The sequence below is a fragment of the Pan troglodytes genome, chromosome 4 (genome assembly GCF_028858775.2).
Source record: "Pan troglodytes isolate AG18354 chromosome 4, NHGRI_mPanTro3-v2.0_pri, whole genome shotgun sequence".
NCBI lineage: Eukaryota > Metazoa > Chordata > Mammalia > Primates > Hominidae > Pan > Pan troglodytes.
In genome coordinates, this window is record NC_072402.2 from 44,230,115 (window position 1) to 44,246,906 (window position 16,792).

General features: G+C 40.3%; 1 pseudogene; it reads left to right on the forward strand.

The window, feature by feature from the left end:
* Window positions 1-449: 449 nt before the first annotated feature.
* On the forward strand, window positions 450-15,572 carry LOC134810149 (tigger transposable element-derived protein 1-like; annotated as a pseudogene).
* Window positions 15,573-16,792: the final 1,220 nt, after the last annotated feature.

The window sequence follows — 16,792 nt, forward strand, 5'->3', positions numbered from 1 at the left end:
CTACAGCAGATCAACATGGTCTCTGGTACTTGGTGTAACACTACTAAATTGGAAAATGCATTCTCTTCAATCCCTTCTAGAAAGGAGCATCAAAAGCAGTTTGCTGTCACTTAGAACAGACAGATACATACATTCACTGTCATGCCCTCATGGCTAGATTGCAATAAAGCTTAACGGGATTGGGATCATCAGGATATTCTATAGGAAATCTCAAGGTTTCACTGTGCTGGCAACATCATTTAATTGTGCCTGGGGGACAGGAATGGTAAGCATTCTGGTCAGATATATCTGGATCAGAGAGTGGAAGAGGAAGCTTACACACAATCAAGGCTTTGCTGCGGTCAATAAAGCTTTCAGGGGCCCCGTGGTTTGAGACATGCCAGGTCACTCCTCCAAGGGGCGAACAAATGTGTGCACTTTGTACCTCCTACCACTAAGAAAGTGGTACAATGCCCAGTGGACCTCTTCAGATTTTGGAGACCACATCCACCACACTTGTGAATACTGCTTCAACTCATTTAGTAGTGAGTCAGAACACTTCTGGTTTTGAGTGGGTATTATGGGTCAAATGCGTCCCTGCAAAATGTATCCGTCAAAACCCTAACCTCCAGTACCTCAGAATGTGAGTATATTTGGAGATAGGGCCTTTAAGAGATGAATTAGTTAAAATAAGTTCATTAAAATGAGTTCTAATCCAGTCTGACTAGTGTTCTTATAAAAAGAGGAAACCTGGACACACAAGGAAGTGCCAAGAAGCTGACGCACAGAGGAAAGTCCCTGAGAAGGCACAGCAAGAAGGCGGGCCATCTGCAAGCCAGGGAGAGGCCTCCGAAGAGACCAGACCTGCTGACACCTAGACCTCAGACCGTCCAGCCTCCAGAACTGGACAGGTTTTTGCTGTTTAAGCCACACAGTGTGTGATATTTTGTTATGGCACCCCAAGCAAACTAATAGAGTAGGCATGGAGCAAGTGAGGGCACTGGAACTGGTCCAGGTTGTGGCACAAGCAACTCTAGTGTTTAGCTCTGTGACCCAGAAGATTCCCTGCTGCTAGACTCACTAGAATCTTTGACAAGCCTCAATGGGAGAACCACAATGAGAGCCCCAGAGGTCTAGAGCAAGTCCATGCCACCCACAAAAGACAACTCTTCATTCAGAAAGCAGCTTCTGAGTGCTGCTGTGGCCACGAAGTGACTGAGTACCTGAGCTTGGGACATCAAGTGACTGTGCAACCAGCACTGCCTTCTATGGCATGGATAATATCAGACCTGCCAGGACATAGGATTGCATCGAAAAAAAAAAAATCCCTCCTAATCTGGGACTTAGACCTCTCAGAGACAAAGGTCTGCGTTATTCCACAAGGTAAGCAATCTAAACCAGTAGAAATGCTGGCCAAGGGGCTGGAGGGTCTACAAAGGGTAGAATAGAAGAGAGCTGATCAATGAACATCATGGGAAAGACTGCAGCAGTAGACAGTGAGATCCTGGCCCACTAATGCTCCTGTTGTCTTTTTTTTTTTTTTAATGTTTATTTGTGACCTTGAAGAAGCAGTGATAGGATAGAGTAAGCCTAACACAGGACACAGGTGGATCTGAGTGGAACAAGGTCTTGACTGCAGTTGACACTGTCAGTGCCCTGCCCAGAGCCCCTCACCCTTAACACTGCAGAGCACACTAACCTTCTACCTGTCAGCGCCTAGATTCATTTGCCTGGGGGTTTCCTCTGACCTACAGAGCCACTCTGCTCCTGTGCACAGCAGGCCAGATGTGCCAGGGAAATTACACCATGGCCCCAGGAGCAGCCTTTGATTAATAACTGATGGAAACTGGAGTATAAATATCCCAGTTCCCTCACTTCCTAGGTGGGATAACTCCAAGGCCCATGTTTTAGACGACCAGTCAGTGTTCCTCAGAGAGATTAAACTCTGATTACCTTAGCAGTAACTTGTTTTGTAAGAACCATTATTTGCTGCCCTCTCCCCCTGGGTCATTTCTTCCCTACCACACCTTTTGTGATCCTTCCTCCATCACCCACCCCACAAAAAAGTGATTGGCTTTACTGTCTCAATGTCTGCTGCTGGGAAAACCCAAACCAAGGTAAGACATTACTCCTACAAAAATACAGACAGTCTCTCTCTCTCTCTCTCCCAAGTCTCACTCCCACCACCCAGACTGGAGCGCAATGATGTGATCTCGGCACACTACAGCCCCGGCTCAGGTGATCCTCCCACCTCAGCCCCCAAGTAGCTGGGACTACGGGCATGTGCCACCACACCCAGCTAATTTTTTGTATTTTTAGTAGAGATGGGGTCTCCCATGCTGGGAGACCTTAACCTTGCCCAGGGTGTTCTCAAATTCCTGGACTCAAGGGATCCGTCCACCTTGGCCTCCCAAAGTGCTGGGATTACAGGTGTGAGCCATCATGCGTGGCCCAAAATATAAACAATCTCTAATCAACTACACACTCCTAATTCCTCCCACTGTTGTCTGGGATTGCTCCCTCTTATACATGCAGAAAAATGAGGTAATGGGCTGCGGAAGTGATGGGAAAAGAGTACTTGGCCACTTAATGGGTCAACACCTGCAAGATAAGGCAGCTACACTATATTCTGATGGACACAAACCTTGGGTTTCTGCCTAAGGGAGTAAAGAACAGAGAAGGTCTAGACTCTACATTTTTCATGTGTCACTCTTGTGTGACCTAAAACCTGGGTGTGCCATAAGGCATTCCTCAAATCTACTCCATTTATCTCTCACATGATGAGCAGAGATTCCTCCAAAAATCTGGCATGTGTCATCCATTTTTATTCTTTTTAAGGCAGAATTTCCCTATTTTCTCTGTCTTCATTTTCTGTGCTATTGTGATACTTTAATGAAAGTTGAATGAGATTGCATGGTGGACGATGCTGGCCATATGATATTTCGATCTGAACAACTGCAGTATTCCATCTCATGAAGTGGTGAAATGATAAAATGGAAGATGAAGTTCCAGAGGTTCATGAAGACCTTCTTCCTGGAATAAGGCATTCTTTCCAAATAGAGCCACAGTAGAGATGTACTGTCAACAAGAATAAGCTACATTGTGTAAAGTACTGGAAATTCAAGTCCTCATTAGCATGGTTCTTCAATGATTCCTAAGAACATTATTCATGAGCTTGGGGAGACATAGAAAAAGAGATAAAAACAGAATAAGCGCACGCATGAGAGAGAGAGAGAAGAAAAAGAGAATGGTGGGGTCTACATTTCAAAGAGGATGTAAGTCATATTTATTTCCCCAGAGACCTAATAAACTGGTCATTCCATAATGCTTAGAATACTTTGAGAAGAATTAAAAAACAATTTCATTTTATAGTCAGCATTCCCAACTATTTCGTTCCGCAAGTGACATGTTAACGGGCAAACAATCACAATGCTGCAATAAATTCTGGAAGCATAGGGGTTATTTTCCTTTTGGGCTGGGTCATGATTTGAGTGATTTTTCACTGGTTAAGTTGCATGATTATCTGGGTGACACCTCTTGTAATAATAACCTTGCTTTGCTCCACATCTTGTCATATTTATCTTTCCTGACCAGCTGCCATTCACACTCTGACCCTGTGATAGTAGCTAGTCTGCCCTGACCTTTGCAGCTGGGAAACTCAAAGGGGCTAATGAGCTACCAGTTCACACCTATCCTAATTCGCTATCTTTAACAGCTGTAGGAAAGAGTCAGTTCTTTGTGATCTTTCTATTATAAAAATTGAGAGAAAGTTAATCTAAACTGGAAGCAGAAAAAAATTCACCTTGGAAAATCCAAGGAGCTTCTCAGTCAAACTGAAATCCCATTTTAGCACTTCCAAAGTCTCCCAGTGTGACTCCCAACACTTACTCTGGAGCTGATGATATTGGTTTAAAGATTCAAGCACATATTCAGTGTGCTGTACCTAAAAAGTACTAGGAAGTGAGGATCATGAGACCATATAAATGAGCCATGGCTAGCAAATAAGATGCATTACACATTTTAATATAAAACATTTGAGTCACCCAGATACTTAATTTCCCTGAATCCTCCATTTAATACTCTCTAGGGATGTGCTTGAAATCACATCACATCTTATTCAGTAACAAAAATGCCATAAAATAGTGTTTATTTGACTTTAACGCACATTAAGATTACCTAGAGAGGTAATCTCAAGCCCAGCCTGAGATTCTTTTTCTGATGGCAGGGGTGGGACCTGAGAATCTGCATTTAAAATAAATATGGACCAAGTTTTTCCTGAATTCTGGCTTTCAAAGTTCAAATGAGAGGATCAGGAAAAATAAGTAATGGGTACTAGGCTTAATAACTGGATGATGAAATAATTGGTAAAACAGACCCCCAAGACACAAGTTTACCTATGTAACAAACCTGTACTTGTACCCCTGAACTTAAAATAAAAGTTTAAAAAAGTGTATATTTACAAGCCAGATTTTTTTAATTGATACATAATACTTGTGCATGCTTATGGGATACATGTGATACTTTGTTACATGCATGGAATTGCAATGATCAAGTCACAGTATTTAGGGTATCCATCACCACAACTATTAATTATTTGTCTGTGTTGGGAACATATTGAGTCCTCTCTTCTAGCTATTTTGAAATATATAATATATTATCATTAACTATGGTCACCCTACTCTGCTATCAAACATTAGAATTTATTCCTTCTATCTATCTATCTATCTGTATGTTTGTACCCATTAACCAACTTCTCTTATCTCCCCACCACATACCCATACTCTTCCCATACAAGCCAGATTTTGATTGTAGAATTTTTCTAGTCAATCTGATTTTCTGGGTGGTGAAGTGGAAGGCATTTTGGACTCAGAATAATGGATTTGTGTTCAACTCTGGTATCCCTACTATGGAATGCACTAATGTATATAGTCTTATTTGGTGAATGATAAAGAAATATGACAATAAAAAAAGTTCCAATGTCTAAAAGTTGAAACTGAGAACTGTGATAAGACCCAAAGCTTCATCGTGATTTAATATCATTATCAAAAGGTCACAGAAATGCAAATAGAGCATCTGAGATGAATGAGACAGGTTAATCCAGCCTATAGGCCTATGGCTGTTGAAGCTTTGATCACATTTTTCAACTGGCCCTTTTACATCTAAACTGCTTTCAATGTAAAAATTATCCCAAAGACTAAAAAGGCCAACTAACTCATCTAGCACCTAATTTGCCTAGTACTGTTCTAGTTATCACCGGAAAGTCAAAAGTAGAGGAAGATACTGTCCCTGTCCTCAAGAAAATAGAAGAGATTACATCATCCCCATGAAATCAGAAAAGAATGATGAAATGCTAAATTGGCCCCTGACCATAAGAGGAAAGAGATCCATGCAGGTTGCAGTGTCTTCATAGGGGGAGGTGGGAGTTACACTGAAATTTGACTTGGAAATATTTGAATCGAATTGGGAAAAAGAAGAAAGCAGAATATTATGTGAATTATGTGATATTGGAATGAACACACATGTCAGAAGTCTAAGCCAAATGCATCAGATTCCACAAGCTTCTTGGGTGTCTACATGGGTCTCAGGTCTCACTTAGCTTTAGAAGTGAAGATCTAACTGGAGGTGGAAAATGTGCCAAAATTACAACCTACAGAGTGGTTTTTGGAGGAAAAAACAAGTAGACAGTGGGGATGAGGACTGGACTGGGATAGCCTCAAGTTCCATGCCTGGATCTACTGTTGCCTGCTGCACCGCATTGAATCATACATTTAACTTCTCTATGCCCTGGCCTCCCTTCTCCCTTCTCCTCCAAGATGGGGCCAATATTGCTTACTTCATAAGGAGTTCTGAGTAAATGAGAGGCACCTGCAAATATCTGAGAACTAGCCGGGCATGGTGGCTTACGCCTGTAATCCCAGCACTTTTGGAGGCCAAGGCAGGTGGATCACCTGAGGTCAGGAGTTTGACACCAGCCTGGACAACATGGTGAAACCCCATCTCTACTAAAAAGACAAAAAATTAGCCGGGCATTGTGGCAGGCGCCTGTAACCCCAGCTACTCAGGAGGCTGAGACAGGAGCATTGCTTGAACCGGGGAGATGGAGGTTGCAGTGAGCTGAGATCGCGCCGTTGCACTCCAGCCTGGGCAACAAGAATGAAACTCCATCTCAAAAAAAAAAAAAAATTAGCTGAGAACTAACACATAAAAAGAAAGTTTGAGAATTTACAAAAGTAAACAGTGAGAGTAACAAGTCACCAGAGGGAACTGTTCCCTGGCGTGTGCAGAGTCGCTGCAGCTGCAGAGCCTGAGGCACCCTACAGGCTGGGATAAGAGGAGAAAACCAAGGGCCCCCTCCCTGGAATGAGCTACCTGAGAGAGAGGGACCAAACCCCAGTTATGAGCAGGAGAATACAAAAACAATACTTTGTCAACATCTTATGAACAGGCCTCAAGACAACCTTATAATTAAACTGAGAGGAGACCGAGTATGTTTGATTGTCAGTGGTTAAAAGGGGCTTTAGAATTTCCTGCTACCTTCCAACTCCCCATGAAAAGATCTTTTCTCCTCCCTTTACACACAGGACTTTCACATGTCATTCCCATCAATGCAGACGAAACTTTCTCACCACCCCCACCATCCTCTTCACAAATCAGCCTGAGCCACAGTAACCCACAGGAGCATGGCTTCTCATTTCCCAGTCTAGCAGTCAAGGAAAACTATTTTTAAAGCCCCAAATCTTTATAATCAACTGAACTATTACCTGATACAAACTGTCGTTTGAAGCAAAATATCGTTAGAAAACAGAAACAAAAAATATATACCTTGTGCGATTGGGTTAATGGATGCTTTTGAGTTCAAAAGAGCTGTGGTTTTATCTCCCTTCCACATCTAATTTTAGCCTGTTTCCTGCCCTTTGATTTACTTGGCCAACAACTCCCAGAGTTAATTGGCTGGGAGGCTGAGATGCCAGAGACTGAAGTAGCTGTCGCCCACAGCTCTTCCTCAGGGGCGAGCACACAATCTTAGGTGATGGATCAGTCTCTCCAGTGGGCAGGGCGGTCCAGCTCAGGGCTTCTTTTCACAAGGGTCATAAAGGCCAGGTGGGGAATGGCAGTGTCCGGCTGAGGGAGGGAGCTGCCACACTGCCTGATCATTCGCGTGGCAGCAGCGGGGAGGAGATCGGCAGCACCTTTGGCCACAGAGCTGCGCCTCTGTCACAAACAGTAAGGCAAGGAGGCTCTGAGGACTGAATTCAGCCTCTTTTTCACTGTGGAGGCCGTTTCTTGGTGAAGTGTGGACCTGCTTCTACACTAAAATGAACCCTTGCACAGGGGCTCATTTTTGCTGCATACTCACCTGGTTTAAAATGAACCAGGCCCTAAGCTGTGTGTAATAATCAGCAGCTCACAGAGAAATTCACAAATGACTCTTGGCAAAATCAAATTAGCTCAGCATACACAATACATAAGGCTAGAAACGTCTATGCAGATAAATCTCAGTCTAAAATAAAGCTAGTTCTTTTTAAACAAGGTAATAGGGGCAAATTATTTTGGTTTTCTGAGTAATGACCTTTTAAAGAGCAACATCTTTATCTGTGTGCTGGAATATAATGGACTTAACCCATTTGGGCCTGCTGACTCATCCAGGCCAGGCAGATAGAAGACCAGTGAATGAAGCTCACAATTCCACTTTACAGGAATCAAGTTCTGATTTACAGAAAAATTAAATTGCGATTTCATCACAAAGCAAAACATAATTAAAGGACTCTTATTATCTATTTGCATGCATAGAGCTGAGCTCAGTGCCAAGCCAGCAGTGTTTTTTCTTTGGATGTAGCTTTTGGCAGGGCTCACGCCATTAAAGCACCTTTCATTTTAGAATTCAACAGGGTGACTCAATTTTTCATCAATTATGGGACAGTTGCTATTTATCATGATAGGGAGCCAGTATCAAAACCTTCATTTTTCACATAAGAAACCGAAAACACAATCAAGTTCAATGACATGGCCAAAGTTATATACAAAGAATTACTCTCTGGAAACACTAGTCTTTCAGTTTCTCAAACTCCTCTATGTCTGGAATGTTCTTTGTGCCCTCCCTCCCACCTCCTACCCCCAAGTACCTTTTCACCTGGTTAACTCATTCATTCTTCAGATCTCAATGTAAACATCCCTTTCCTTATTATATGCTTTCATACAGTTGTGTACCTATTTTTCATAGCACTTACCATAATTTGAAACTATATGTTTGTTTTTGTTTATTCAATTAACATCCATCTCCCTGACTGACTATAAACTCTACTAGGGCTGGGACTGGATCTGTTCTTGTCCATCACCGCATCTCAAACACCCAGCACAGCACCTGGCTCATGATAGGCTCACACTGAATGGATGGATTTGTTTTCTGCGTAGCATATAATTTTGCATGGCAGACCTACATATTTAAAGGCTATTGTTGTACTAGCCAAAAAGTTATGCATGGTTTTCTAAACTTGATGCAAAGTGAAAATAATGATTTCAAAGATAAAAGCCAGTGTTGCCTCTCTCATCAACACCTACTGACTCCTTGCCACTTTGTCACCACTGCCATGAAAGAATCCTTTGTTAAAGGGAAAAGATCACTCTTTCTCCCAACGTGAGCACATGGTGTTTATACACATATAATAACACTGTTAATATCAAGCCATAAAAATTAATTGGCTAAGTTTCCAGTTTTCAGTGATACCTGCAGTCATAATCCTTAGTCACGGAGCAGCTGAGCTGAACCAAGAAGTGCCAGAATCCCCCAGGTGTCTTTTCAAATAAGTGAGCATCTCTAAGATTGCATTGTGCCTCAAGAATATTAAGTGTGTCCTCACATTGCAGTTTTCAATTACTTCAATATCCAAAGATCTCTAATAACAATATACGTCAGGCAAGTAAACAAGGTCTCTGAAGTACATTCCTATGAAGAATTTGCAATATAGGAGCAATGGGAAAAGCACATATTAAGCTTCTGCCTCACCCTTTCTTTGATGCAGACTTTCCTATGCCAAATTCAATATCGGAAAGCAAATGAAATTTGCCTTAGTTCCTCTCTTACCTCTTTTAGCAGCTGTCCCCACCCCCTTACCTTTGAAGATTCCCTGTATATTCTGTTCCTCACCCAGTGCTCGGCCCCCAACCCCATTGTTCAGAATCCCCTGCCCACTCCACTCACCCTCCCACCTAGTCCCCTGCCACCAGCCACTAACAAAGACCTGCTCTCTCCATCAATGTCCATGTGTATTTTAATTAGAAGTAGTATCACCGCCAAAGAGTGATTTTGCTAATGGTGACACATCAGGCATCAGTTTTGAGACGTAATGTTTCCCAAAATTAGAGTAAACTGTGACCTAATCTTCTTACATATAAGACAATTTCATCCTTTAATCTCAGAGAAAATTCTTTCTGGCATAACAAATAACCCAAGCGGCTGGGATTACATCATTGTTTTGTTTCTGCAATTCCCAAGACTCTTTTTACAGCTGTAGATACCCTGAGAGGACCTACAAAAACAACAACAGAAATCCTGCCTGGGTCCTCAGCAACTCCCTCCATTCCCCCTAATGCCAGTATTTATCAGCTCAAACTATTCAACAGCAAAGTGGGGCTTTGTACTTTTATCATCGTAATATACCTCTGAGCTGAAAGGGTACAACACAACAAAACAAATTTAGCTAATAATTCAGTATGCAACTAGAATTAACAACCAGCATTTTGCTCTTTGAAAAAATAGAAGTCGTTGCTGTTACTTTGCCTTGGTGTGATTCTTAATCTGCTTCTGACATCTTTGAAGGTGAAGTCCATTTCAGACAGCAGGAAACAGGATTCACACAGATTAGATAAAAATTTCCTCTCTGAGCCTACCAGTGGTGGCTGGACAGACAGTCTTAAATGTCTCATTGAAAGGGGCTTCAAGAGAGCCCTTCGCCCTACCTCCTCCTCACTGTCAGCTCCCAGTCCAGATCCACATCTGCAGCAACTTCCTAGCTGGTGCCCTGCCACCAAGCTAAGAACTCTCCCATCAATGCTCACTAATGAGTAGCACAATCTGTCTAAATACAAAGCCAAACACACCCAGCAAAGGGGCCAACACATTAGAATGTCTGAGTAAATGTCTACTCGTCGGTTGAGTGAAAATGTGCATGGATAAAATCTTGCACCAAACACCCAGAGCTTTCTTAATGTGGGGAGAAATTTAGTTTCATTGTTCACATCTCTGTTGAACTGGTCCAGGCAAAAGAGGTGACATTTTGAATGAGATGTTCATAACAACTACATCATGTTTTAATTACCAAAATAGCACGCAAAACAAATATCCCTCCAGGACAGGGTGAGGTTCACAGAAGATATGTGGGCTGGAGCACTGTTAGGCATCAAATAGGCAATGCATTCTTCTGATTCAAACATATTTTTAAAACAAAAATATCTACAGCGAAAAGTCTTCTCACTACCGTCTTCTATCCAACTGCTTTTCACTATTCAAGTAACTACTATTCTTATTTTCCTATGAATTCGTAGAGTTTCTTTATAAGTATGTCTAGAATATGTATTATCCCCCCACTACTTTTTAAATAAAAAGTAGCATATTATGTATACAGTTCTGTGCATTCTTTTTCATTGTTGCATAATATTTTGTTGTGCAAATATACTATGATTAACCAGTCTCTATTATAAACTTTTGTGTGCTTCCAATCTTTTATTATTTCAAGTGATGCTACAATGAATAAGCATGTACAAATTCTTTCTGTACCTATGCAAGTATATCCGAAGGATGAATTCACAGAAGTGGAATTACTCTGTCCTTTTTTAAGCTACAATCTTAACTACTTGCTTTTAGTGGCATAAAAACATTCCTAGGTCAAGATCACTTCATCAAAACAACCATATCAATGTTGATACAAGGAAAGAAACCCATTTTAACAGCATTGGCCAGCATTGGAAAAAATGTTGGTTAACTTTCAATGGCTACCAACCCCTTTCTTAAATGTTGTGGACATTTATTGGGTTTTGGCCACCCAGAATTTAAACCCCTAAAAATGGCCTGGATACCAAACTTTAAATATTGCCTCTCCTGTTTACAATTATCAGAAACAGAGATGACCTTAGGCAAAAATCTACACTGAATCACAACAAGCGCTTAATGGTTCCTTTGCATAGTCAAGAGACTTGGCAGGAGCCAGATTTTAAAAAGAAGGATGATTTTAAGTGGGTTCACATGTGTTAGAACTACAAAGAAAAGTAAGGGAATGCTGAATTCAACTTTCATAACAGGGTGTCCTCTTATAGGAGGTGTTGTGAGGGAGCCAGGAGCTTCAAAGGCACTGGTAATGTTTTATTTTTTAAGTTGGGTGGTGGGAACATGGGTGTTAATCTTATTAATACCATTTATGCCATCTATATACTACATAATATGTGTGTATATATATTCATAACTTTTAAGAATATAAATGTAGTCAAAAATGCTAAAAAGAAAAATAATGAGAAGTAACTTGACTTACTAGATGTGATATATAACTTTAAAATATTGCAATAATGATACAGGAAGAGAGAAAAATGGAACATAAAGCATAAAGATTGCAGAAATTAACTCAAAAAGTGAATTATCCTGTGACAAAGATGGCATTTACAATCAGTAAGAAAAATATAGACTATTCAATGATGTGTTGGACACAGGCTAGAAATTTGAAAAATATAAATGAATCCCTAACTCATTCTTATGTCAAAATAAATTCTAGATGAATCACAGACTTAGATGCAAAAAAATGAAACTATTAAAAACATTAAAACCATAAAATCATAGCAATCCTAAAATAAAATTTAGCTGACTATAAAAATTGGAGTGAAAGAGGTTTTTATAAGCAAGACACAAAAGCAGAAGACTATTTAAAAAATATTCTTTGGGAGGCCGAGGTGGGCAGATCACCTGAGGTCAGGAGTTCGAGACCAGCCTGACCAACATGGAGAAACCCTGTCTCTACTAAAAACACAAAATTAGCCAGGTGTGGTGGTGCATGCCTGTAATCCCAGCTACTCAGGAGGCTGAGGTAGGAGAATTGTTGAACCTGGAAGGCGGAGGTTGTGGTAAGCCAAGATCTCACCATTGCACTCCAGCCTGGGCAAAAACAGTGAAACTCCGTCTCAAACAAACAAAAAATCTTATTATATTTGATTATATGATTGACTGAACAACCTAAAAATTAAATATTCTGTGTGGCAGGCTGAATAATTGCCTCTCAAAGATATTCATGTATGTGAATATTACCTTATACAGAAAAAGGATATTCTATGTCCTTTAAGTTAAGAATCTTCAGGTGGGGAGAGTAGCCTGAATTGTCCAGGTGGGCCCTATACATAATCACAAGAGTTTTTATAAGAGGGAGGCAAGAAGGTCAAAGGACTCAGAAGGAGATGTGGAGACAGACGCATGAAGTGTTGCAAGGAAGGGGTACAGGACAAAAACGCCACGGCAACCTTTAAAAGCTAGAAAAGACAGGGAAACACTCTCCCAGAGCCTCCGGGAGAACTAGCCCTGCCAACACCTTGACCTTAGCCCAGTGAAACTGGACTTCTGGCCTCCAGAATGGTAAGAGAATAAAATTATGTTACTTAAAGCCACAAGCTTGTGATACTTTGTTATAGTAACAAACTATAACAAGTAAGAAACTAACACATTCTGTCTTTCAAAAACTACCACAAATATTTTAACAAAATGACAATACGTTGATAGCCCTAATATGAAAATAGTTTTTAAAAAATCAGTTAGAAAAACATTTTGACATTAGTAGAAATACAGGAGAGACTAACAGTCAATACACAAAAGAAAAAACAGCAATTGGCCAATATACAGGCAAAAAAATTCAACTTTATTAATCATCAAACATATAAAGAACAAATATTTTTCACTTTTCAGATTGGCAAAAAAAAGTTTGCTAATACTGTATATTGAGAAGTGTGTTGGCAAAAGGGCAGTTTTGCATACTATGGATGGGAGTATATACTCATATAACATCTCTGAATGACAATTTTTCAAAATGGTTCCAAATTTCCAGCAGGTTCACACCTTAATTTACATATTCTACTTTTATGAATTTACCCAAAGTTGCAATTCCACAAATTGTGTCAAGAAATATGTATAGAATTATTCATTTAGCATTATTTGTAGTGGTGAAAAATCATGAACCACCTAAATGTTTGTAAATAGGAGATTCACCAAATAACTTATTGTACATCTGTATAATAGAATACATACTGGTACTAAAAGTATTATTGACATGAAAAAATATGCAGGCACATCTCCTTTTATTGGGCTTTGCTTTATTGTGCTTTGCAGATATTGCGATTTTTACAAACTGAAGGTTTGTGGCAACAGTGGGTCGAGCAAATCTATTGGTGCCATTTATCTCATAGCATGTGCTCCCTTCATGTCACATTTTCATAATTCTCACAGAATTTCAAACTTTTTCATTACTCTTATATCTGCTACGGTTATCTGTGACCAATGATCTTTGATGTTACTATTGCAGTTGTTTTGGGATGCCAAGAACCACGTTCCTATAAGACGGCAAACCTAATTGATAAATGGGTGTGTTCTGACTGCTCCATCAACTAGCAATTCCCCTACTTCTCTCCTTCTCCTTGGGCCTCCTATTCCCAAAGACATACCAATACTGAAATTAGGCCAATTAATAACTCTACAATAGCCTCTAAGTGTTCAAGTGAAAGGAAGAGTCACGTGTGTCTCACTTCAAATCAAAAGCTAGAAATGATTAAGTTTGTGAAGAAGGTATGTTGAAAGCCAAGACAGGCTGACAGTGAGATCCCTTGTGCCAGTTAGCCATATTGTGAATGCAAAGAAAAAAGTTCTTGAAGGAAATTAAAAGTGCCACTCCAGTGAACACACGAATGATAGGACAGCCAAAGAGCCTGATTGCTGATCTGGAGAAAGTTTGAGTGGTCTGGATAAAAGATCAAACCAGCCACAGCATTCCCCTAAGCCAAAACCTAATCCAGAGCAAGGGGAAGAAGCTGCAGAAGAAAAACTGGAAGCTAGCAGAGGTTGGTTCATGAGGTTTAAAGAAAGAGGCCATCTTCATAATATAAAAATGCAAGGTGAAGCACCAAATGCTGATGTAGAAGCTGTGGCAAGTTATCCAGAAGATCTGGCTAAGATCATTGATGAAGGTGGCTACGCTAAAAAACAGATTTTCAATGCAGATGAAACAGCCTTAGGGTGGAAGAAGGTGAGATCCAGGACTTTCATAGCTAGGGAGGAGATGTCAGCGCTTGGCTTTAAAGCTTCAAAGGACAGGCTGACACTCTGGTTAGGAGCTAAAGCAACTCGTGACTTTAAGTTGAAGCCAATGCTCATTTACTATTCTGAAAATCCCAGGACACTTAAGAATTGTGTCAAATCTACTCAGCCTGTGCTCTACACATGGAACAACAAAGCCTGATGACAGCGCATCAGTTTATAGCGTGGTTTACTGAATGTTTTAAGCCCAATTTTGAAATCTACTGAGAAAAAAGATTCTTTTCAAAATAGTACTGCTCACTGACAAAGCACCTGGTCACCTAAGAGCTCTGGCAGGGATGTACAAGGAGATTAATGTTGTTTTCACACCTGCTAACAAAATATCCATTCTTCAGATCAAGGAGTAATTTTGGCTTTGAAGTCTTATTTAAGAAATACATTTTGTAAGGCTATAACTCCCATAGATAGTGATTCCTCTGATGGATCTAGGCAAAGTAAATTGAAAACAATCTGTAAAGCATTCACCATTCTAGATGCCATTAAGAACATTTGTGATTTGTGGAGGGAGGTCACAAATCAACATTAATAAGCCATTACAATGGTTTATGCCTGTAATCCTAGCTACTCAGGAGGCTGAGGTAGGAGGATTGCCCACAAGACTGTTGTGGGCTATAATTATGCCTATGAATAGCCACTACACTCCAGCCTGGGCAACATAGTGAGATCCTGTCTCTAGAAAAAAAAATTAACAGGAGTTTGGAAGAAGCTGATTCCTACCCTCATGGATGACCGTGACAGGTTCAAGACTTCAGTGGAGGAAGTGACTGGAGATGTGGTGGAATAGCAAGATGACAAGCATTAAAAGTGGACCCTGAAGATGTGACCAAGTTGCTGCAATCTCATGATCAAACTAACCAACAAAGATTCTTATGAATGAGAAAAGAAAGTGATTTCTTGAGATGGAATCTACTCCTGATGAAGATGCTATGAACATTGTTGAAATGACAACTAAGGATTTAGAATATTTTGTAAACTTGATAAAGAAGCAGCAAGGTTTGAGAGGATTGACTCCAATTTTGAAAGGAGTTCTACTGTGGGTAAAATGCTATCAAACAGCATCACATGCTACAGAGAAATCTTTCATGAAAGGAACAGTCCTTTGATGCAGCAAACTTTATTGTTGTCTTATTTTTAAAAATTGCCACAGCCACTCCAGCCTTCAACAACCACCACCTGATCAATCAGCAAACATCAACATTGAGGCAAGACCCTCCACCAAAAAAGATGCCAACTCACTGATGGCTCAGATGATCATTAGCATTTTTAGCAATAAAGTATTTTTAATTAAGGTATGTACATTGTCTTTTAGACATAATACTATTGCACACTGGACTACATTATGGTATAAACATAATTTTTATAATGCACTTAGAAACCAAAAACCTCATGTGACTTGCTTTATTGCAATAGTCACTTTATTGCAATGGTCTGAAACAAACTCACATTATCCCAGGGGCATGTCTGTGTACTGAAAAGGTGTACAAAATGGTATATATGTTGTCATCCCATTTATGTAAACAATACATGAAATTCTGTGTTATGTATTATGTTAGGTTTGATTATCATTTCAATTCTTCACTTCTCCTTTGCCATGTGACCTTGTAGTACACTGGAGTCGGGAGAGTGCATTTCCCATCACCATTAATCTTCAGCTTGACCATTTGATTTGTTTTGGCCAAGGGAATGGAGGCAAAAGTGACAATGTGTCAGTTCTAAGCCAAGCCCTTAAGAGGCATTACATGGTTCTGCTCACACACTTTCATTTCTGCTATTGCCACAAGAAAAATATGTCCTGGGAAACTGCTGATTTAAGAGGAATGTAAAAACAAGTGAAGCAGAATGAAACCAACCCAAATCTTGAACCAACCCAAATTAACCCACAATCTAAGAAAAGGTACTCAAGCCAAATCATAGACCCACGCGCAAGAAAAATAAACCTGTGTTATAAGCCATTGAATGTTAGTTGGTGTATTATGAAGCATTATTGTGACTGTAACAAAGGCATACATTGTATTATTTAATTACATACAAGAAAGATAAATCTGAAGAAGAAACTGCCGTCGTATTAACCTTGCCTATCTCTAGATGATAGGATTTAGTACTGATCATTACTCTTCTAGTAATTTCATCTAATCTCATTCCTTTATTTATTTCTTTCTATATATATATATTATTTTTTTTTTCTTGACATGGGGTCTTGCTCTGTCACCCAGGCTAGACTGCAGTGTTGCGATCACAGCTCACAGCAGCCTCGACATCCCCAGGCTCATGTGATCCCCCCACCTCAGCCTACTGGGTAGCTGGGACTACAGGCAGCCTACACCACCAGCCCTGGCTAATTTTTTGTATTTTTTGCAAACGTGGTTTTGCCATGTTGCCCAGGCTGGTCTCGAACTCCTGGACTCAAGCGATCTGCCCATCTTTGCCTCCCAAAGTGCTAGGATTACAGGCATGAGCCACCACGCCTGGCCTAAAATA